General features: G+C 36.2%; 1 non-coding gene across 1 annotated transcript; it reads left to right on the top strand.

The window, feature by feature from the left end:
* Nucleotides 1-1,712: 1,712 nt before the first annotated feature.
* Nucleotides 1,713-1,784, top strand: TRNAW-CCA (transfer RNA tryptophan (anticodon CCA)). The gene has a single exon. It is a non-coding gene; the product is annotated as a tRNA-Trp (tRNA).
* Nucleotides 1,785-23,678: the final 21,894 nt, after the last annotated feature.

Below are 23,678 nucleotides of genomic sequence, written 5' to 3'. Positions count from 1 at the left end.
GATTACAATGTCATGAATAATACAATTATAACCTAGTATAAAAAAATGTTCATGACAACAAATATTTATAATTTTTAAATTTGAATCAATAAAATGGATTCTCATTACTAAAATATTCATAAAAAATAATTATATAAATATTTTTAATTTAAATGAGTATCTCAAATGAATAATGTAATATAAAAAATATAATTATTTAAATTTTCAATATTAAAATGAATACTTATTAATAAAAAAAAATAATAATTACATTAATAAAATAATTATATTATTTTTCTATTTTTAGAATTTAAATATTTAAATGAATTTTGTATTCTCATTAATAAATCAAAATCTGAATTATTATAATAAATCAATTCAATTCTATTATTTATATTTTTAGAATTTAAATATTTAAATGGATTCTCTATTCTCATTAATAAATCAAAATCAGAATTACTATAATATATTAGTTGAATTCTATTATTTATATTTTTAGAATTTAAATATTTAAATAGATTCTCTATTCTCATTAATGAATTCTGAAAAATATAATTTAAATAAAATTACTAAAATAATAGCCTATAATTTCAAATAATGTATTTTATTGATTCTGATTAATAAGAAAAAAAAATATTTTAATATTTCGAAAGATAAATACAAACAAAATATTAAATTAGAACAGAAAAAAAAAACATAAACAAAAACACTTGAAAAACCAAAGGAAAAATCATTAAAAAATTTGGAAAACCTGGAGAAAAAAAAAAGATGAACATAACCGATTATGATTTGCCTTTAAAAGGCAACATAACCAATTATCCATTGTTTTTAGGAGCCTAACCGACTATGCCTTCCCTTAAAAAATAAACCTAATCGATTATGTAAAATATCTGAATAATATAATCGATTAGGTCCATTTAACACACACCACATAATTGATTACCCTCCTAAAAATTTAGGCTAATTGATTATGTTGTATGCTTAATCGATTATCAATATAAGATTAAGTCCTGTGTATTGTTTCATGCATAATCGATTAGACACCGTGAAAAATCTTGAAAATGACTAACTTGAGTGTAAATGAGTGTATTTACTGATGTATTTATGATATTAACCTAGTAATCAATGCATTCAACACACTTAGTCAACAAGATTCTCTGAAATATAAGGAATCTCTCCTTGGATGAATAAAGAAGGTTTGTAGCTACAGTGGCATTTTGCACTGGCTAGGAGTGAGTGATCAATTCACAAAAAAAATGCATATACTAAAAAGGCACCTAAATAAAATCACATATTCTACGTGTTTTTTTCTTCTCTTCTTTCATGTTTCTCCACAGTGGTGCAAGGCAAAGAAAATGAGATATCTTTATCTTTTGACACCCTTACAACGGATACAAACAGGAGTGCACCCTCACATCCATCTGTGTGAATAGTACACCCCTTTGATCCAAACACACTATAAATAAGAATAAAAAGTCTTCATTCTTTTTATTTTTAAATTTGTGATAAGTGTTTCATTTTTTCCTTTCAAGCTTTTATTGAGATTCATCTGATGATAATTTCATTATAGATTAGGTGAGTATTAATGTTGATTGTCATGCTTATGCTGTTGAGAAAGTTTTCTAAAATGAGTCAACATTTATGTCTCTTGATGGATACCTAATAATGCTGGTTCTATAATATCGATAAATATTTGTTTGGTATTGTAGTTACAGATTTCAATTATTAAGTTTGGATCTGTGGCGCAATGGTAGCGCGTCTGACTCCAGATCAGAAGGTTGCGTGTTCGATTCACGTCAGGTTCACTTTTTTAATCTTTTAAAAAAAAAATTCTAATTTTCGACAGATTAAATGCGAATTTATCATATAATACAACATTCATCATAATATTACATATAAGTACTATACGTTAGTAACACATTATTACTTACTAAAGTACATTGTTCAAATACAAATGAAGTTCAAACCTAATTCAAAAGTTTATATCAAAGATAAATTATTTAAACACAATCCAAATAAAATGTAATATCGAATATAAAACCTAACATATTTTTCTCAATTTCAAAAGATCATTATAAATTAAAACTTTGAAATTGAAGAATCAAATTACTTAAAAGTACAAAATTAAAATAAATATATAAGATAAATCCAATTATTTTTTATTTTTCTTATTAACATGTATTTGTATTTTTTTTATTATTATCATGTATTCAATTTTTTATTTCTACACACTTATATTATCCGTATAAATTTATAGTTTATTATGAATACGAACTCATCTAAAAAGACACATAAATTTTATCAAAACATTACCAAAATAAATTAATAAAACAAAATATGAAATAAGGATAAATAAGAAAAGAATTTAGAGCATATCTTGATTTTTTATTTATTTAATAGAAAAGGAAATCACTTTAAAACAAAAAGTAACGTAATCAAAATAAATTAATAAAATAAAATAAAAAGTAAGGATAAAATAGGAAAATAATTTAGAAAATATCTTTAATTTTTTATTTAATAGAAAAGGAGATCACTTTAAAACAGAAAGTAACTATCAATCTTTTCACTCTCCTTTCAGTTAAATGACAACAAATAAAATAAAATTTTAAAATTAAAAACTGTTTTATTAATTTTTGAAATTATAAAATGTCCAAATAACCAAAACAAAATTAATAAAATAAAATATGAAGTAAGGATAAAATAAGAAAAGAATTTAGAAAATATCTTGAATTTTTTATTTAATAGAAAAAGAGATCACTTTAAAACAAAAAGTAACGTATCAATCTCTCTACTCTCCTGCCAGTTAAATGACAATAAATAAAATAAAAATTTAAAATTTAAAACTGTTTTATTAACTTTTGAAATTATAAAATGTCCAAATAACCAAAATTAATTAGCAAAATAAAATATAAAGTAAGGATAAAATAGAAAAAGAATTTAGAACAGTTAAAGTGGAGAAACCCCTTTATATATAGGTATAGACAGGTATAGATAACATATTAAAGTTATATATTCTTTAATATAATAAAAATATAAAAAATATATGAAAGATTCCTTTAAACATATTAGATTTTACTTGAAAATTTAATAAGAAAAACCGTATTTACAACTAATTTTTTTTTAAAAAAACAATTTTATTTAAATAGTATCACAATTATAAAAAAAAAAATCTTGATGTAAAATACGTTATGTCCAGGGGCAATAATCAACCGTTGAGCAAATTCATACGTTGAAGCACTTAAGATCTAAGAATATGTGTTGTTGTTTTGATAACATCTGTTTGTATTCAACCAGAGAGACAAACAATAAAAAAGGTGAGGATCACTGAAAAATGGTGAAAATGCATTCTAGGAATGTGGGTGGCACCAGTAATAATTTATTAAGTTGTTGCTTTGACCGTACGTAGAGAGACAAATAATAAAATTTACTTTAAATCACCTATGCTCCAACCCTTAAATACAAAAAACATGCATGAATATAGTGGTTAACTTTACTACACAACCCTCTGTTACATCCTCCTTTCTCTCTTCCTCGCATACTCCAGAATCTCTCACACTATTCCTGCCACCATGCCTTCGAAACATTGCACCATACAAACCACCTTCATTGCATGCCATGCGCTTTCTTCTCTCGCATCCACCTCATTCAATCAACGACTCAACTCTTTACGTGTCCCACGTGAATCACTCTTCCAGATATGTGCACTGGGACTAATAAAAACAACCTTCTATTAAATAATATTATTTTTCAATAATAAAAATTAAAAAGTAACCAAATTTGAACAAAAAGTGGGCATAACTTGCTCATATCCTTTTTCTTTCTCTCGCACTTACAACCATTTGTTTCGGTAGTTCCTCTCTCTTTGGGTTCTCCTTTATCTTTAACTTTAGGTATTCTCTAACTCTGAGGGACACTGTTAAACTCTTTCATGAGTATTTGTGGTTTCAATTTGATTGTTTCCATGTTGACAATGAAATGATAATAATATATATGTGAATTATCTCTTTCTTGGTCTAAACACTATTGAACTCGCGGTGCCTTCTTGCATCCTGGATCTCTCATTGGCTTCCTCTCCTCTTAGTTACCTTATAAACTAGAAGTCATCTCTGCTTCGACGCTTTGGGAAGTGTGAGGAGAAGGAAGCAATTGTTGTTGTTGTTGTTGTTGTACAGTGGTGATTGAAGAGGGACTAAGACAGGTGAAAGTAGGAGAAGAACATGGAGCGTGAAGGAAGAGGGTTCAAGATGTGTCAAAATTTATGAACATTTTTTTCTTTGGAGTCGAAATATAAGAGAAAAGGAAGTGGATGTAACTGGTGAAAACTACTCCTTCGTAAGGAAGTGGATGTAATTGATGAAAACTACTCTTTCGTTTTTTTTTTCTAGAGTCTGCATATAAAAGAGAAAAGGAAGTGGATGTAACAGGTCCTTTTCAGATTGAAAACCGCTACTCCTCTGTAACCGCTTAGTAATAATGGAAAATGACAAAATGACAATATACTCAAGAATTTTCAAAATTGCTCACGTTTGGCCACTACTCATGTTTCCTAATATTTATTTCTCTCGCATAAAACAGACACTCCCTCTCATTATTCAATTAATTTTTAAAATAAATTATATCTTTCAATTCAAAACGGTTGCTCCATTTATTTCAAATATTTTTTTTAAAAAAAAGAAATGGCGTAATTCCCAAAATACTGAAATAAAATAAAATATTAATCTAAGGATAAAATAGGAATAAAACATTAAGAGCAGTTAAGGTGGGGAATCCCCTTTATATATAAGTATAGATAACAAGAAAAAATAAAAGTATATACAAGCATATATCACTACAAGAAAAAAAATATTTTACCGGAAGTTATTTAGCAGAGGTTAATATAACCCAGGAATTGATTTAATTAACGGATTTTTTTTAACCTTCGTTAAGTTCCAAAGGTTCAAAAACCTCAGCAAAATAACGGAGGTTTTTTAACCTTCATTAAATTTCAAAGGTTTATTTTAAAACCTCAGCAAATAACAGAGGTTTTTTTTTACCTTCGTTAAATTTCAAAGTTTTATTCCAAAACCTCAGCAAAATAATGGAGGTTTTTTTAAAATTCATTAAATTCCAAAGATTTATTGTAAAATCTCAATAAAACACTTCAGATTTTTCAAACTTCAATAAATAAATATAATTAAATCTATTTATTAATAAATAATTAAAAAATACGTAGTTTTAATATATTTTTATATTTTATAACTAAATTATCTAAAATTTTGAAACTAACTTTACATTACAAATAAAAATTTTAAAGTTTCAAAAATTTATTTTAAAAACTCAGCAAAATAACTTTGGATAATAAGTATATCAACAACTAATCTTGGATAATAAGTATTTCAATAGCATTTGCATAATTTTTATGATTGATGGTAGTTGGTTTATATAATTCCTAGTTTTTTTTTAAGAGCTCATATTTCAAAAAACTTCACTTATTTTGTTTTAGCTTTTGATGTACGTATATTTTATGTGAAATTTTAGTTTTAGTTATAATTGTTCATATTTAATTCTCATAATTTTGAAATACTTTAAATTAAGGCCTTTGTTTTAAAATGCATATAATAATTAATTAACTGTGAAAGTGAGAAGTGATAAAGTTAATTTCTCCTTGCAATATGTTCTTACAATCTTTAGTGAAGAACACACATGGCTTTGAAGCCTACATCAGATAGATAATGCAATTATTTAAGATATATAAAGCAGTGGTAAACACTCGTTGTTGTCGAGTAGGTAACAGTGGCTTATGATCCTAGTAGTGGCAATAAGGTGATGGAAGAAGCAATATTGGAGTAAGAAGAAGATAATGCCTTATTTAGTGTTTCTTCTCCTTAAATATCATAGACATAAGTGAAACTGAATTGTGATTCCTTGTTAGGATTGTCGTCGGCAACCATTAAGCTAGTGTCGGAGAGCGGTGTGTCTACAGTGGAAGAGAAAGTCAAGAGGATTGTTAGAGATGATGGAAAATGGGGTGAAGGTTATTTCAAACAGTAAGTCATTTTACGAAAAAAAATTCAAAACACATGGTATTTTACTGAGGTTCTTAAACCCATGGTATTTTACAGAGGGTTTTAAATCCATGATATTTAACGAAGGTTTTGAAACCCATGGTATTTTACGAAGGTTCTTAAATCCATGGTATTTAACAAAGGTTCTGAAAGGCTTTCCCTGAGGTTTAAAAAAACCCCTAGGAACATGTTCTTCAGGGATGGTTTAGCGCGGGAGAATCTGCAACCCTGGGTAAATGACTTAATAGAGTGAGGTTTATTGTACTTGTGTTATCACAAAGCAAAGGCACATTATTTAGCTTCAAACCAGAGTCTTCTAGTTGTTGTTTGATCCATAGAATTTGTGCACAACAACTACCAACAACTATGTATTCAACTTCTGCAGTCGAGAGAACCACACAAACTTGTTTCTTGTTATGCCAAGATATAAGGCTTGCTTCAAAAAGATGACATGTGCCACTTGAGCTTTTTCTATTCAATAATTGACAAGTGAAAGAGTTTAATGCAATTTTTATTTTTATTTTGTAATTTGGCTTGTATCACATAACTTTTGTGTTCAAACTTTACTTCTTTGCTTATTTTCTTTGTTTGGGAAAATTCTTTCAAAGCAATTCCATTAATAACTTTGTAATATTAACCATGGATTAGTAAGTGAAAGTGTTTCAAAGGGCTCAAAACTTGCTCTTTCGCATAGGACACATCTAGTTTACTTTTAATATTTTCTTGCTTTTATTTTTTTTTATTCTCTAAGTCTTCGTGATACTTAGGTTTTTCTCTCAAAATTTGTAGTTGACCTTTCTTTGGTGTCAAGGAAACCTTGCACACACATTTAAAAAAAATGTTTTGAAGTTTCTTTTGAGGGAAACTAGTTAAGTTTATTTGAGAAATTTCTGGCTAGGAAAGACAATGGTACTTAAGCGGTCCAAGTGACTGACCACTCTTTCCTGTGAGTTAAATCAGAGAAACCTTGACTATTTGATATAAACCATCTCGACAAACAGGTGACTAGAGAAACAATTAAGTCAGTCATCTCAACATCCAAGATAAGGCCCCACCAAACTTCAAACGAACCACAACAGAAGAAGAAATAGACATAGGCCAAAGCATCAGATGTTTTTTCTTCTGGTCTTTTTAAAAAGACAAGTTTATGTAAATAAATTGAGCTCACTGTGGAGGTCCAAATAGAAGAATAAGATAGATTAGGGTGTGCTTAGTAATTTGAGTAAGGTGTGCTTTGTAATTTGGACTTCAGTCAAACCCACCTTTCATGACATGTGCACCTAGGTTTAGGGTTTCTTTGACCTACCTTCTAGAAGTTTTTTCACAAATGACTCCTCTACCCCTCTCACTCTTGCTCCCCAAGTCACTCTATCTTATATAAAGGGTGTCTTGCCACATGTAATTTACAAATTGAATTTTGAAATAGAAAGGAAACTATGTAGGAGTGTTTAGTGAGATTTGTCTCCTAGAAATTGGGTCTTATCTTGGGATTGTGCAATTCAAGTGGCGGCTCTTCACCACTCATCTTGGAGTCCCCTCCCCCTCCAAGTGACGTGATTCCTTACCCATAAACATTTCTTAATCTCTTCACTTTTCCATTTATTCAATTTCGCATTTACCTTTCCTTTCATGTTCTTGTTTTCCTCTTTCACCTTCAATCATCATCTTGTTGCTACTTCTCTTATATTGTTTTAAATTTTCACACCATCATCTCACCATATAAATTGTGTTTTTCTCTTTGCCCTTTAGAAATGAACCTTCACACTTACTTAACCACTTGGTTAAATTTGTGTCTAATGGAAATATTCTTTGGGTTTCTCACCATATTTTGCCTAAAACAAAAACTCATAAACAAAGTGTCACCATAAAATGTGCAATCCTAAAATCAACTCGCATCACTATTTGACCTTGACAGAGACTTCCAACTCTAAAACCTATTTGTGAATTTTTTTTATCATTCATCGTTGAATCAAATTATGTGTGAAAACCATTTCATTTTAATTCAAAATAAGTAATCATATGCATGCATCAAGTGTACAGGGTAGCAATAGGGAACTAGATGAGGAGTTTGTGATGGCAACCATCCAACCACACAACAACAAAATATGGAGGATGAAGACCTAGAGTCTGTTTATGGACTTACTTGCAAATATGAGCCTAATTGAGCTTTTTCTTAATCCTTTGTAGGCCCACTACAGAGGAAAACTTTAGGATGAAGGAAGATATAAAACATATTCAAGAAAACCTCCAAGCATCAGTTAGAGTGTTGGTCACAAGAATTCAAGAAGAGTGGAACTTTACAGAGACTGGCAAAAAAAAAGTTTTCTATGTTTTTAGGAATTGATCTACTTGTAAATAACTAGAATATGATTTCTTTTCTTGTAAATAAATTGGACTTGTATTTGGGCCAATAGTATAATAGATCTAGTTATGGTTAGAAGTGACTACTTCGGGTTACAATTGGGCTTTTTTTAGCCCAATAATGTAATGTGGGTTAGTTTAGTAAACACAAACATTAAGTTTTTCATTTTTCTTGGATTAGGATTTTGAATGCAAAATATGGTGAAGACTTAGTGAGGATTGCCACTGGACACGAACTTAATCAAGTAGTTAAGTAAGTGTGAATGTTCTTTTCAAAGAGCAAAAAGAAAAGACACACACAAAGAACAATGAAAACGAAATTACACATTAAAATTGCAAGAGAATTGACAAAAGTGGAAGATAATTGAAAGAGATAAGAGAAAGGAAAGCTTATGCGGTTGTAGCATTCATAGAGATGGAATGATGGAAGGAATCATGCCACTTGGGGGAGGAGAGCTCAAGATGAGAGAGAAAGGGAGTCACCACTTGTAGCATTCTCTACCAAGATAAGACTCAGAGGAAAACATTCACTCAGCAATTCACTCCAACAGAGTTTCTTTACTCAAAATCTAGTGTACAAGTAAGGCCACCTATTTATAGCATGAGGTGCCATGTTCTTAGTGTATGGAGGGAAATTCAAAATTAAAATTCAACATGTTTATGTCCCTAATTTAGTGCCACTAAAAGTGGATCTAGGAGGGTCATGTTTTTCACATTAAGCATGTGTTTAATGTGGGAAGTGTGACCACATGTACCCCTCTAGCTAGGGTTTCTAGAAGCCTAAGCTAGGTTATTTTTCTTAGACCAATGTGAGCCCAATTATACTCTTGGTGTGTTTTGCCAAAGGGAGTGTCTTTCTTGAAGGGTTCAAGGTCACTACTGTTGAATCAAGTGTGTTCAAGCTTTGAAGAATCCAAACCCTTTGAAGGTTGATGAAAGGCTGGATGTGCTTGTTGTTGCTGAGCTGTCTTTAGATAGGATCTGGGGTAGAATTTATGTATAAATTCACTCTTGATTGAATCCAAAGCATTAGCATTCTCAAAACCTTTTAATTTAAAAGTTTTTTTCAAACTAAGTGAAAAACAACCTGTTGTTTTCTCGAAACAACCGATTGTTTTATACTTAGATGTTTTTAGAAAGGTTGAAAACTGTTTTTGATGGTTGACTTGTTGTCAAACCAAAACAACCGATTGATTCGTGAAAATAACCGATTGTTTGTTTTGGGACCATAACAGAAAACTGTTTTGTGCTTTGACTTATCATTAAATGATTTTATAACTGAATACGCTACAGTTTTAATTGCTTTGACCAGGCTTTGAATGCAATAAATAGTTTGTTCAGATTTTGTAATAAACAACTAAGTTTTAATCAAAGAAAAACATATTTGAGTTTTTCACTGATTTTGCTTTTGAAAGAGTTAGAGATTGCTTTGAGATTGCTTAGATCAAAGAGAGAGTGTGATATAGGATTTTCATCTTGTATTGATTTCAAATCTGTTCTGTAACTAGTGTAATCCTTTGTACTTTGAAAGAAACTCTGTGTGTATAACTGAGAAGTGCTGTGTATTCTTGAGGTTGTCTAGATCAACATTCTTAGTGGTGTTGTGCTGAGCCAAAGGAAGTGTGTGTCTTGAGGGGATCAAGGTCACTTCTTTGGTGGTGTTGTAAGTAATCTAGGGTTGATTGCTTAGTGGATTCCCCAGTGGTTTCTGGGAAGACTGGATGTAGCTTTTGGTTAAGAGTGAACCAGTATAAACCTCTGTGTGCATTCTCTCTATCCTTAAACTCTTTAATTTCAGTTTTATATTTGTGAACTGGTATAAACAACCGATTGTTTCTGCGAAACAACCGATTGTTTTTTCTGGTGCTGTGCTTATTTGCTTTGTGTTTTGGCAAACTGAATTCTGATTGAAGGTTTTCTCGAAGTAATTTCATTCTAGACTTAAAAGTTTGCGAAAATCCTCTTTAAACCATTCACCCCCCCTCTAGTTTAAAGCCATACATTCTAACATTTATTACATTTAATCATGTCGTATAAAAAGAATAAAAGAAAGAACACTTGATATTTTGGTGCATGCTCAGGTGTTCTTCTCTTGAGGATCCTTTGAGGAATAATGGGATGTGCTTGGCCAAGCACTGAGTCTTGTGTCATGTTCCTGGTTATGCTCCAAGAAGGTTGGGTTGGCTTAATAGAGGGAGCTTAGGCAAGTATTTTTGCTACAATTTAACAGCATAACACTCTCTATTCATAAGCTTATTTACATGTAATATGCCCACTTATTTATAGTGTAAGAGGTTGAACATTTTGGAGTCAAAATTTGAAAATTGAAAAAAAAATCTCCAATGAGAAGGTGTCATATGGACTCATGCTTTCCAAGTGTAGCTTACACATTCCGTGCTAAATCCTCTCCAGTCCTATGCTTCCATGTGGACATCCATATGCTCCTGTCCAAGGCAATTTTTGTCCCATATTATACCCTAGATGTTTTAGGGTTACAATTGAGCTTATGTAACCCTAACTAGTCACTTCTAACTCTAACTAGACCTATTCTACTATTGACTCAAATACAAACCCAATAACATATGCTACTTGGTCCAATATTTAGGTCCAATTTATTTATAAGAAAGGAAAGCATATTTTAATTATTTACAACTAGATCAGGGCCTAAAAATATAGAAGAGTTTCTCTTTACCAGTCTTTGTTGAGTACCACTCTTCTTGAATTCTTGTGACCACACTCTAGTTGATGTTTCGAGCACTTCTTGAATATGTTTTATATTTTCCTTCATCCTATAGTTGTCCTCTTTGGTGCACCTACAAAAGATAAACAAAAAACCCAATTAGGCCCATATTTGTAAGTAAGTCCATAAACAAACTTTACGTCTTCATCCTCCTTGTGTGTGGCTAGATGGTTGGTATCATCCCATCCTTCTTGAGAAGATTTTTCATCAATGTTAGAATTAAAGGCTTTAAACAAGAGGGAAGTAAATTGTTTAATGAAAGATTTTCGAAAATTCTGGACAAGGATGAATATTAATGTAGAATCACAGGAGAAGCAATTAGATCAGCCAAGAAACAAAATTGTTTTAAATTGATTCCAGAAAATCAATCGGTTGTTTATGCGAATCAACCGATTGTTTTTATCAGCACTTTGCAAAAACACAAATCATACAGTTTTAATAGTAGTGAGGGATATATAGATTCAACACACAAAGTTGATATTGGTTCACTCTTAACTTGAGCTACATCCAGTCCCCATAAACCCTTGTGTATTCCACTAGGTAATCAACCACAAATTACACAACATAAACACCAAAGAGGTGATCTTGAACCCTTCAAGAACACTCACCCTCTTTGAAACACAAACACTACAAGTCAGTACACCCTCTAAATGTAGGCACCAGTATCTTATAATTTTACAAATATTAATTGAAAAACAAGTGAGAACAGGAAGGATCACACCTGATACAAAACGAATACATCATATCCTATTCCACTCTTAACCAATGCAAAGCCTTAAGAAATCTTACAATCTTGTTAAAAATTTTAATCTTTTGTAATCTGATCTCTCTATCTTTTTAGAGATTTAAAAACCAGTTATATAGCCTAAAAAATAGTCATTTTAGACTTTCAATCAGGTGCCAAAACAAATTTGAATCAAGGAAAAACAGATTTAACCACTTTTGTTAAGTTTTTAAAAAACAATCTATTAAAAGCACGAATCAACCGATTAAATTGGCTTTGACTGGTAGGTCAACCAATTTTAGCTTTTTCAAATCCTTTCAAAACCACCAAGTGTAAAACAACCTATTGAAACGACAAATCAACAAGTTGTTTTTCACTTTCAAAAACACTTTTCTTTTAAAGAACTTGATTGATTCAGTTTTGGATTAAACTAAGAGTGGATTGACAAATTCTAATCTACCCAGAACCCATGCCCACAAGCAGCAACCTAGTCTTCAAGCGATTTTCATGGATTTGGAGACATTGAAGCTACAAGTTCAACAGACAGATCTATAGGGTTGGTTTTGGACAACAACCTTATTATTTCCTGGGACTTATGCTTATCCTCCAGGACCAAACACCATCCTATAACAACAATTAAACAGTAAAACAAACGATATATGTACAATAATACAAATAAAAAAATGACCTTTCTTTCAAGGTCAACGTAAGACAAAACCTTCTTCCAAGGTCATTATACCCCTTAACTGTTGAAAGATAGATATAGTTGACCCAATGAGTACTTTTATTTTTATCTTTATTTTTCCTCTTTTCCACCTTATGAAGTTGCCTAATCTTAAAATCTTCATGTTTTGTGTACCGCCCAGGTAGTCGGAAGTGATGACGTGGCAGCAAGCTATTATGTAGGCGTGTTGAGCAGGGTCCTGGCTGGCAGAAGGGAAGGAAGTCGGGGGGCTCGTGTAGTCGCCAGTCCTTAAGTTGGCGTGCTCCGATCTCTAGCATACCTAAACCGGCGGTCACCAGGTTTATGATGAAGTTGCCGGATGCGAACCTAGACGACCATGTGATCAGAGATCGTCGAAGGATCAGGGAGGCTTGTCCCAGGCTTTCGAGGCAGAGGATGAAGTCGTCAGATGGTCATTCCCTAGCTAGCCAGAGGTTGAGGTCGAGGAAAGCTTACCCGAGCATGCACGATGAAGCAAGTAAAGTAGATCATGAAGGCGGCCGGTGAGACCACGGGGAAGGTGTGTATGAAGCCACCCGTACTCGCCACGTAGAAGAGATCACACTCCAAGGCAGTTATGCGCTGAGTTGTTTCCTGCATAAGTAACTTAGCTGAAAGCCTAAAGAGTAAGAAGTGACGCCCAAGTCAAGGATGCTCCAGATGGTGACACGTGTACAGCTGGATGCGAGCCACGTTTCCAGATGTCTAACTGTCAGGAGAGAGAAAGTGCACAAGTATATAAGAGATTCTAACGAACTTCTGAGGTACGCGCGTTTTAGAACACTTCTTTTACGCTTGCGAGAACTTGAGTACGCTAAGAGAGAATTTTGCACGGTTCCTGAAAGTTCTTAGTTTTCTCTTAGTATTTTGGTGGTTCAGTCGCTGACTTGGGCGTCGGAGCGTGATCGGCCGCAGCGGCGCCGTTCTGTCTTTTGCAGGTTCTTGAGGTGAATCAAAGCGAAGGACGGAAGCTAACACGGCGCAAAGTCGATCCAGATTTGACGAGGCAAGGCTCTTGCGTCTTGGTCAACAGGCAGGATCATCAGGCGCCCACCGTGGGGCCGTGTAAAACCTGTCCCCATCCACAACGTGAGTTCTTGGAGTTTCTGCAGTTTCTGTGTGGTTGTGTGCTGGTGCAACCATTTTCCGCCGTTCATTCAAGCTTTGTTCGGTAGATTCGTGTTTTCCACCGTTCATTCGAGGTTTTGTTCAGAGGATTGAGGTTTTTCCCTGTTTGTTTGAGTTCTTGTTCGGTGAGGAGAAGTTTTTCGCTGTTTACGCGAATTTTAATCGGTGGAATCGAAGCTTCGACGTTCGTTCGGACTTTTAACCGGTGAATCAGAAGTTTTGGTGGAGGAGTGGTAGGTTCGTGCTGAGATTGCAAGTTTCTGCGAAGGTCTTTGCTGTTGAGATTGCGTTCTTGAAGTTCTTTGGAGTTTACGAAGTTCTGACCGATTGATTGCTGGATCGATCATTGCTGAAGGAGGTTTTGTTCGCCGATCGTTGTGGTCTGCTAAAGTTTTCATGAGAAAGATGAGAAGCAACCGTTCAAGTCCAGTTGTGCCAGTTGCTGCTGAAGGCGCCATGACTATGGCGCAGATTGTGGAGATCATGCGTGCGCTGCAGGCGAATGTGGAAGCCTCGCGCATAGAGCAGGCAAAGATGCATGAGGACCTAGTCGCCTCTCAGGCTAGGAATGTAGAGCTCAACAAAGTGATTGAGGAATTGCGCCAAGCTCTTCAGGAGCAGAGAGGGCGCCCAGTCGCTGAAGAGGTCGCACCGTCGTCGCCACCTCGCGTTTTCCCCATTCCATTTGCTCAGGCGATCACAGACACGCCTATCCCTGCGAGTGTGGTACCCGTGAAGGCTACTTTCACCGGCGTGGAGGATCCTGAAGCGCATCTCACCACGTTCCACACGCAGATGATGCTGTCAGGAGGCTCGGATGCTGTGTATTGCAAGATGTTTGTGAGCACGCTCCAGGGAACAGCGTTGGAATGGTTTGTGAGCCTGCCTACAAGTCACATAACCAATTTCCAGCAGTTTTCGAAGCTTTTCGTCGAGCAGTACATAGTGAACAAGGCGCTGCCTAGGGTGTCTTATGATCTGTTCGACATAAGGCAGTACCAGGGAGAGTCCCTCAGGGACTACTTGAATCGCTTCGGAGCGGAGATGGTCCGCTCGCCGGCCAAGGACGAAGAGATGCTGGTATACGCCTTCAAAAAGGGCGTGCTGCCGGGACCTTTCTGCGAGGCACTGATCAGGGCTCACCCCGCCACGTTCACTGAGGTTAGGCGACTTGCGGTGGCCCACATCGCCGATGAGAGTGAGGTCGCCGAGAAGAGAGGGAGCATGGCCCCCGCTAGGCCACGTGCCCAGACCAGGATCCAGCTATAGAGGGTGCTGGAGACAGCGGCGATCTCCACCACCGAGTTTGGCACGGTTTGAGAACCCGACGCCAATTTGTGGGTTCGGGCGAGGGCCCTCAGTTCAACCAATTTGCCTTTGCCCAACATGAGATCTGCACAGTGCAAAAATATACAAGTAAGCGCGAAGGCAAAGGTAAAATATACGAGTACGGGTGCGAATGATACAAACAAATGGTGCAGGAAATAAAAACCAGGTCTAGTGCGCAACAAGCAGGATGCCCAATAATAGATAACAGAGATGCAGCACAAGACGAAAACCTAAAATCTCGAGGTAAGTGCTAACCTATGTGAGCTTCGAGTTGGCCCTCGAGGAACTCGAAGGAGATTATTGCAGAGGTGGGAAAGGTGATGTTAGCGGCTGCCACGCTTTTCCAGAAAAGGCAAAGGTCCTTGTCCAACTCGCCCATGTTGTCAGGACTTCTTGGCCTTCTGAAGTTTTCTTTGGAGTCCTTATTTCCCTTGTTCACCCAGTACAAGGGAAAGCCATCGAGCAACGAAGGGTCTTGATCATTTTGGCGCACTTGGACGAACTTTCCCTTCCAATCTTTGTAAGATTGCTGGAAGATAGAGAGGATCGATCTCCCAGCAATTCCGTTTAAGCTCACCCAGGGGCGGTCTCCAGGGTTCTTAGCCTCGAACAAGAAAAGGAAAACGTCTACCGAGGCCGGTAGTCCCAAATGCGCGCACATAATTTGGAATGCCCGCACGAATGCCCAGCTGTTAGGATGGAGCTGGGCAGCGGCGATGTTGAGCTCGGTTAATAGTTCCCGTTCAAAACGGGTGAAGGGAAGCCTGAGTTTCACCTTCTTGAAGAGAGTAGTGTAAATGAAGCAGAACAACTCGCCGTTGTTCCCCTTGTCATCCGCGCAGATTGGCACGTCAGGAGGGCAAGGCAGCACCATCAGTTTGTCGTCGTGCTCCTTGTGGAACGAGAGGTTGGGTTCGTCCCCTTTCTTCAACCGTAGCAACGCCAACGCAGAGTTTACTGAAGAAGTCTCCTTCAGCAAAGTTGGGGTGGCCCATGGGTAGAGTTTCTTGTAATCTGGTGTGGGAATGGAGGCTCCTCCGGCGACTGGTGGAGTTGCCTGGGCGAGGTTGGGACGAGAGGTTGCAGGCCTCTCAGCTTGGGAAGAAGGAGCACCAGATGCTCGTGGTAGGTTATGCGCTTGGGATGGAGGGTTTCGTGATGAAGGAGGAGGATTCGCGGTGGTCTTTGTACGAGCCATCGCGGGAACTGCAAAGGAAAAATAAAAAAAAAAGATGAACGAAGGTTGTAGAGATCGACTCGATTGTGGACGAAGGATGAAAAACGAACGAACGAGAGTTCGTTGTGATGAAAGTAATGGAAGACGAAGCCCTAAGTTACGAAAAGGGTGAAGAAGAAGAAACAACCCACAGCGTATGCACCAGACAGATAATGGATGATGCGAATCGGTTAAAATGCAGCAAATATCAACAGAGGAAGTAAAAGGGGTACCTTTCGATGATCAGACGAGCGTTGAAGGGAGTTGGGGATTGAGAGAGTTAAAGAGCGTTGTGGGTTTGCAGAGAAAACTCAGAGTGTTTTGAGAAGGCAGAGAGATGATGAAACAGTAAAAATGAAAGGGTTTAAGGGTTTTTCAATCGTTTTTGGAAGCACAAATGACAGCTAAAGATGACCGTTGATGAAGCCACGTGTCGAGCGATTGGAAAAGGTGTTTGGTGGAGCGTCAGAGAAGCAGAGGGTACGAGCGTTTGGAATTCTGTGCCAACACCACGCAGATCGGCAGTGACGTGACCTCTTAGTCTTTTCGCTGGACAAGTCTTCGCTTAAGACTGGGGGGCTTGTGTACCGCCCAGGTAGTCGGAAGTGATGACGTGGCAGCAAGCTATTATGTAGGCGTGTTGAGCAGGGCTCCTGGCTGGCAGAAGGGAAGGAAGTCGGGGGGCTCGTGTAGTCGCCAGTCCTTAAGTTGGCGTGCTCCGATCTCTAGCATACCTAAACCGGCGGTCACTAGGTTTATGATGAAGTCGCCGGATGCGAACCTAGACGACCATGTGATCAGAGATCGCCGAAAGGAGGACATTGCCGAAGGATCAGGGAGGCTTGTCCCAGGCTTTCGAGGCAGAGGATGAAGTCGTCAGATGGTCATTCCCTAGCTAGCCAGAGGTTGAGGTCGAGGAAAGCTTACCCGAGCATGCACGATGAAGCAAGTAAAGTAGATCATGAAGGCGGCCGGCGAGACCACAGGGAAGGTGTGTATGAAGCCACCCGTACTCGCCACGTAGAAGAGATCACACTCCAAGGCAGTTATGCGCTGAGTTGTTTCCTGCATAAGTAACTTAGCTGAAAGCCTGAAGAGTAAGAAGTGACGCCCAAGTCAAGGATGCTCCAGATGGTGACACGTGTACAACTGGATGCGAGCCACGTGTCCAGATGTCTAACTGTCAGGAGAGAGAAAGTGCACAGGTATATAAGAGATTCTAACGAACTTCTGAGGTACGCGCGTTTTAGAACACTTCTTTTACGCTTGCGAGAACTTGAGTACGCTGAGAGAGAATTTTGCACGGTTCCTGAAAGTTCTTAGTTTTCTCTTAGTATTTTGGTGGTTCAGTCGCTGACTTGGGCGTCGGAGCGTGATCGGCCGCAGCGGCGCCGTTCTGTCTTTTGCAGGTTCTTAAGGTGAATCAAAGCGAAGGACGGAAGCTAACACGGCGCAAAGTCGATCCATATTTGACGAGGCAAGGCTCTTGCGTCTTGGTCAACAGGCAGGATCATTTTGTTTCAATCAACTCTTTACAAGATTTTTCTCTAGAGAAGTTTATATCATGGCCGGGTTCAACTCTAGATAGAATTGTTCTTCTTTGGTCAACTCCTCATAAAATATTTCTAAAGAAGGATAGTTTATGTCAATGTTTGGTTCAGCTCCAAACAAAGGATTTTCCTTTATTTCCTTTTCTTCACTCTCCCTTCTTTCCTGCATCTTTCTTTCTTTCTTTAAAAGCTTGTAATTCTTCTTTAAATTCTTTTTTCTTCTAAGATAATTTTTTATCCTTTTATAAATTTTCTTCCTTTTTTCTACAAGCTCTTTTATCTTTTCTTTTTACCTTAAAATTCTAAGTTCTTCATCAATAATTGCAATTTTATTATCTCTTTCTTTCAAAAATTTCTCTTTCTTAATATAAAATTTATCATCCAAAACTTAAAATCATTTTTCTAAAGACCCTAAGTTCCTTATTCTATGGTTAGAAATTGTACTGGCCAGACCTTAGACATCAACTGCAGAGATTGGCATCAGACGTGACATCGGACCTCGGTGGTCTGATCGTCCTAGAGGGCCACGTAAGTGGGCCTCAGAAATAATAACAAGTTGTCATCCAGACGTAAGAAGGACCTAAGTCACGAGAGGGTTCATGCATGTGGTGTGTATAGTACGTTCAGGTCTAACACAAGTAAATAATCCTTGGAGGCGCTAAGGCCTGTAAGGGTTAGGGTTTCCAAGGAAAGACTACATGCATGGCACATGAATACTTAAGGCACCCACAGAACAAGTGGCCCCACAGAGTTGATGCATGACTTGGTACCCTGACAACCATATTGTTAAGATTATGCACTCCAAAAGAGGCAAGTCTTGTGTAGTGATTGCGCTAAGCTTGTGCAACGCGTCACAGGATTCCTCACCAGTAACCCTAATTCCACTTAAGGAAAGATCCTTGTGGGACAGGAAGTTGACCTAGTTACAACCTAGATAAAGGGTGGTAAGTTTTGATCAAGAGTGATCAAGTGCTTTGTAGAATCCAAATCCAAAGTGTTTGATGCAAGGCTGGTGTTGTTGTTGTGTTTGGGAGGGATCTAGGTAGAATAGAATGTGATCCACTCCTTTGTTGAATTTGAAACTGATGTGATTTAAAATCTTTTTGAAATCAAGTGTTTTTATAACTAAATGAAAAACAACATGTTGTTTTGTCGAATCAACCGGTTGTTTTACTCTTCGGAGTTTTGAAAAGGTTGAAAATTGTTTTAGTTTGGTTGACTTAACTGTCAAACCAAACAATCGGTTGTTTCGTGGTTTCAACCGATTGTTTCTTTGAAAATCCTAATAGAATTCTGTTTTGGTTGTTGAATGTGCTTTAAATGATTTTCAACTGCATACGCTCCTTCATTAATTGCTTTGACCAATCTTTGGAAAATAAAAATGGTTTGTTTATGTTTTCAAACAAGCAAGAAAAAACAAATTTGAGTTTTTCAGTTGTGACAAAGTTGATTCTAAGATTTGAACATTCACATCAATCTTTGGGTTTTCAAAGAGAGTGGAATAGGATTGCAATTGTATTTGATTTCAGTTTGTACTGTGAACAAGTGTAATCCTATCCCAATCTACTGTATTTCTAGTGTTGTGTTGCCAAGGAGTGTTGTGTGCTCTTGAGGTGGTCAAGACTAATACTCTTGGTGTGTTTTGCCAAAGGGAGTGTCTTTCTTGAAGGGTTCAAGGTCACTACTGTTGAATCAAGTGTGTTCAAGCTTTGAAGAATCCAAACCTTTTGAAGGATGATGGAAGGATGGATGTGCTTGTTGTTGCTGAGCTGTCTTTAGATAGGATCTGAGGTAGATTTTATGTATGTAAATCCATTCTTGATTGAATCCAAAGCTTAAGCATTCTCAAACCTTTTAAAAGAAAAGTGTTTTTTAAACTAAGTGAAAAACAACCTGTTGTTTTGTCGAAACAACCAATTGTTTTATACTTAGGTGTTTTTAGAAAGGTTGAAAACTGTTTTTGATGGTTGACTAGCTGTCAAACCAAAACAACCGATTGATTCGAGCATTCAACCGATTGTTTGTTTTGGGACCATAACAGAAAATTATTTTGTTCTTTAACTGAGCATTACATGATTTTATAACTGATTACGCTCCAATTTTAAATGCTTTGACCAGTCTTTGAATGCAATAAATAGTTTGTTCAGATTTTGTAACAAACAACAACTTAGTTTTAATCAAAGAAAAACAAATTTGAGTTTTTCACTGATTTTGCTTTTGAAGAGTTGAAGATTGCTTGGATCAAAGAGAGAGTGTGATATAAGATTTTCATCTTGTATTGATTTCATATCTTTTCTATAACAAGTGTAATCCTTTGTACCTTGGAAGAAACTCTGTGTGAAGCTGAGAAGTTGATGGCATTGAGCTCTTCTCTTTTATGGTTTTTGGGTGGTTTGCGGAAGCTTAATGGTTTGTAGATGGATCAAGGCCCTCCTAGGAGGTGTGGTAGCCTTGTAGGTGCATGATAGGTAGGGAATTAGGAGACGTTCGGCCAGCTCCTTTTGGTTGGTGAAAGAGATGAAGATTAAAGCCCTAAATCTAGAGAGATTTAGGCAAGGAGTATGTATGGCACAAATTTGGCAGCATATCTATACTCAAAATAATCTTGGATTTACAAGAGGTAGGCTCCTCCTTAAATGGCCTAGGAGGACCGTAAATGCACATGTAAATAAAGGGAAAATGCTATCCAAATTACATGCAAATGTGAGCACATGGGAGCACATGGAAAATGTGAGCACATGGTGCACCTAGCTTTCACATGGCCGGATTTGCTAAGAGAAAAAGGAGGCAAAATGCAAAGTGATGGCACATGGAGGTAGGTTCTAGAATCCTTCCTTGTGTGGTTGGTCTATAATTTACGCCCATTAGGCCTAGCTAATTGGGTCGGTCCTATGTTTACTTAGAAATGGATATTTCTAATTAAACTTAGGTTTAGCCTTTTAAGTACCACTTTGCATGTTTCTTCACATTTACAAAATGACTTAAACTATGCTACTTTGACTAGAAAAGTAAGAAGAACTATCACACACTAGAGTCTATGACATGCAAAAATGTGTCATCTTGACCCCTCTTTGACCATGACTCTAGTGGTTTCCTCACTGTAGCATTTTAGTGGCCTCTCAAAGGATTGGTGTTGGGGCCTCTTCCATCATCCCCTCCCTCTTGAAAAGGATTTGTCCTTAAATCCAATGCTTCTTGAGAAGATCTATCCTCAAATCTACAGATTTGATCTCTGATAGCAGCCTCTTGCTTCTTCAACTAGGCTTGCCCTCCCGGATCAAACGTCCACCTATGGGAATCATCAAATAAAGCATAGATGTTAGTTTGGAAGTCAATTTTACTATGTTGCCATTTTTGTTTCTCTTTTGTTTTTGGCAACTTTTCACAATATTTCTCTTTTGGTCGTTGTATGTGTTCCCTAATCCTCTTATGCATTTTAAAATTTTCAATTGTTGTTACTTTTTCCTTAGGCACAAATCCTTTAGGAAAGGGTGACAACTCAAAGAGGGAAAGAGGAGTTAGCCCACATACAACCTCAAAAGTATAAATATAAGTAATTTTGTGAACTACTTTATTGTATGCATGCTCATCTCTAGAGTTGTGTTTGCCTTTTAAGATTACTCTAGGCATAGTAGAAAGATCTATGTTTTCAATTTCATTTTGACCATTCTTTTGAGGATGATAAGAATTTGAATAGTAAACTTAGTTCCAAGTTTTTCTAAAAGTATCCTCAAAAAATGGTTTTCAACTTTTGGAGCTCTTTTCAATACTATGCTTGGAGATAAACTAGGAAGTCCTATTACTTCTCTAGAGAAGAGCTTATCCATAAAAATGGAATCAAACACCTTTTGTTGTCCAAAGAAGCTCTAATATAAAATCTAGGCTTATGTCTTCCCATGGATCATTTGTAAAAGGTAAAGGAGTATAGAGTTCATGAGACATCGCCTTAGATGTATTTTTAAAATAAGAAATGTATCTAGGGTAATGTCTTTGAACATCTTTTCTCATGGGTGACAATAATTCTCCTTTTAAAAGCTCTAGAGTTTTATTAACTCTAATTTGGCCCATGAGTTCTCCTTCATGAAGAATTTCTTTTTTATATGTGAAGGTAGTCTCGTTGATACAACCATTGTTCATGAAAATTTTAATGCTTTGCAATGGTTGTCTCAATAAGACATGACAAGTTTCTTTAGGTACTACCTCACATAAAAAATTATCTTTGTAGTTGCCTATAGATAACTTGCCCTTCACTTGATTTAACATGTATGCAAAATAATCTACTATATTTTTATCTATGCAAGCCCCTTTTAAGGATTCTTTCTTTTTCGCTAGGCTTGCAAGTGTTCCTTTACAAAAGGTAAGGTTAGGTTTTTCAACAAGAAACATATTTTCAAAGGTATTTTCAACTTTTCCTTCTTTTTGAATGACCTTGTGGGAAGGAACACTCTTCTCCCACGCCTTTTGTTTCCCAAGGGTTTTCTCTTGATTTTCTATTTTTACATTTTCATCACTCTCACTAGCTTTATTTTCTTGGCTACTATTCTCATCTCTGTCCCTTAAGATCATAGATCTTTCATTGGAACATTGAAATGCTAATTGATCATTACCAAGGTATGTAAAACATGGAACTTTTCTAGTTTGAGTGTGTGAGATATGCTTGGGTAGGTTTTGGGAAAGTTCTAGAGATGTTTCTTTTATATGTTCTTCCCCTCCATGGAACTCATCCTTATCATAAGATACATAGTATGAACTTTGTTTTAGACTTGATTGTTTTCTCAAAATTTGTTTTTCAACTTTAATGCTAAGTTGAATCAAGTCATTTAAATCTCTATAAGGTAAAAGTTCAACTTTGTTTCTTATCTCAAGTTTGATACCACTTAAAAACCTAGTTATGGTGGTATGGTTGTCTTCGTTAATCCTTGCCCTCTTAATATATGACATTATCTTTTGCCAATATTCTTCTACACTCATATCTCTTTGATGAAGTCTTTGGAGCTTGTCCATCAACTTCCTATTGTAAAGTGAGGGAATATGGCGGCATCTCAAGGCTCCCCTAAGGTAATTCCAATATGTAATGGGAGGATCCTTGTGGAGATGTCTCTCTCTTTTTAGGGCATTCCACCAATACATAGCATCACCATGAAAACTTAAGGTAGCTAAGGGTACTTTCTTTTCTTCACTCACATGGTTGTAAGCAAACAATTTCTCTACCCTCATCTCCCAACATAGATATGTTTCTACATCTTCTTTTCCATAGAAATGAGGTAGCTCTACCTTAACCTCCTTTAGTTTTTCTTGTCTCTCTTTTCTAGCTTTCCTAGGGGATGGTTGATAATATTCATTTATCCTAAGACTTTCTTCCCCAAAAGAATCATAAACTTGAGAGCTATATGCATGAGAATGTAATTTTTTTGAATTTTGAGACTTCTCATCCTTTGCTTTAGTCAATTCATTAGTTTTGGCCTCATTCTCCAATTGTTTAGATGAAATTGATTGAATATCCTTGGAAAGTTGTTTTAAAAGAGATTTCAAGGAAATCACATCACTTTTAAGAGATTTAGAGGAGTGAGAAGACATGACTAAAACTTTGTGTTTAGAAGTGCTTTACTTTAAGAAAGAAGAGGAAAGTTAATGAAGGTAGCTTCCCAGGCACTAGTACAAAAATAAGAAAAGAACGCTCCTTATTTAATGCGGTTCAGCGCTTAAACGCATTCGTAAAAAACGCGGTGGCATTTTTGAAATTATTTTGATTTACAAATGCGGTTATTTGAATAACCGCATTTGTAAATCAAAACGCTTGATTTACAAATGCGGTTATTTAAATAACCGCATTTGTAAATGGTTTTTATCCTAAAAATTTTAGGCGCTCAACAGTTTCGTTCA

The sequence above is a fragment of the Phaseolus vulgaris genome, chromosome 8 (assembly GCF_051622355.1).
Source record: "Phaseolus vulgaris cultivar YP4 chromosome 8, ASM5162235v1, whole genome shotgun sequence".
In the NCBI taxonomy this organism is placed as follows: domain Eukaryota; kingdom Viridiplantae; phylum Streptophyta; class Magnoliopsida; order Fabales; family Fabaceae; genus Phaseolus; species Phaseolus vulgaris.
Note: the sequence above shows the minus strand (reverse complement) of the source record. Positions and strands in the feature narration are given on the sequence as shown.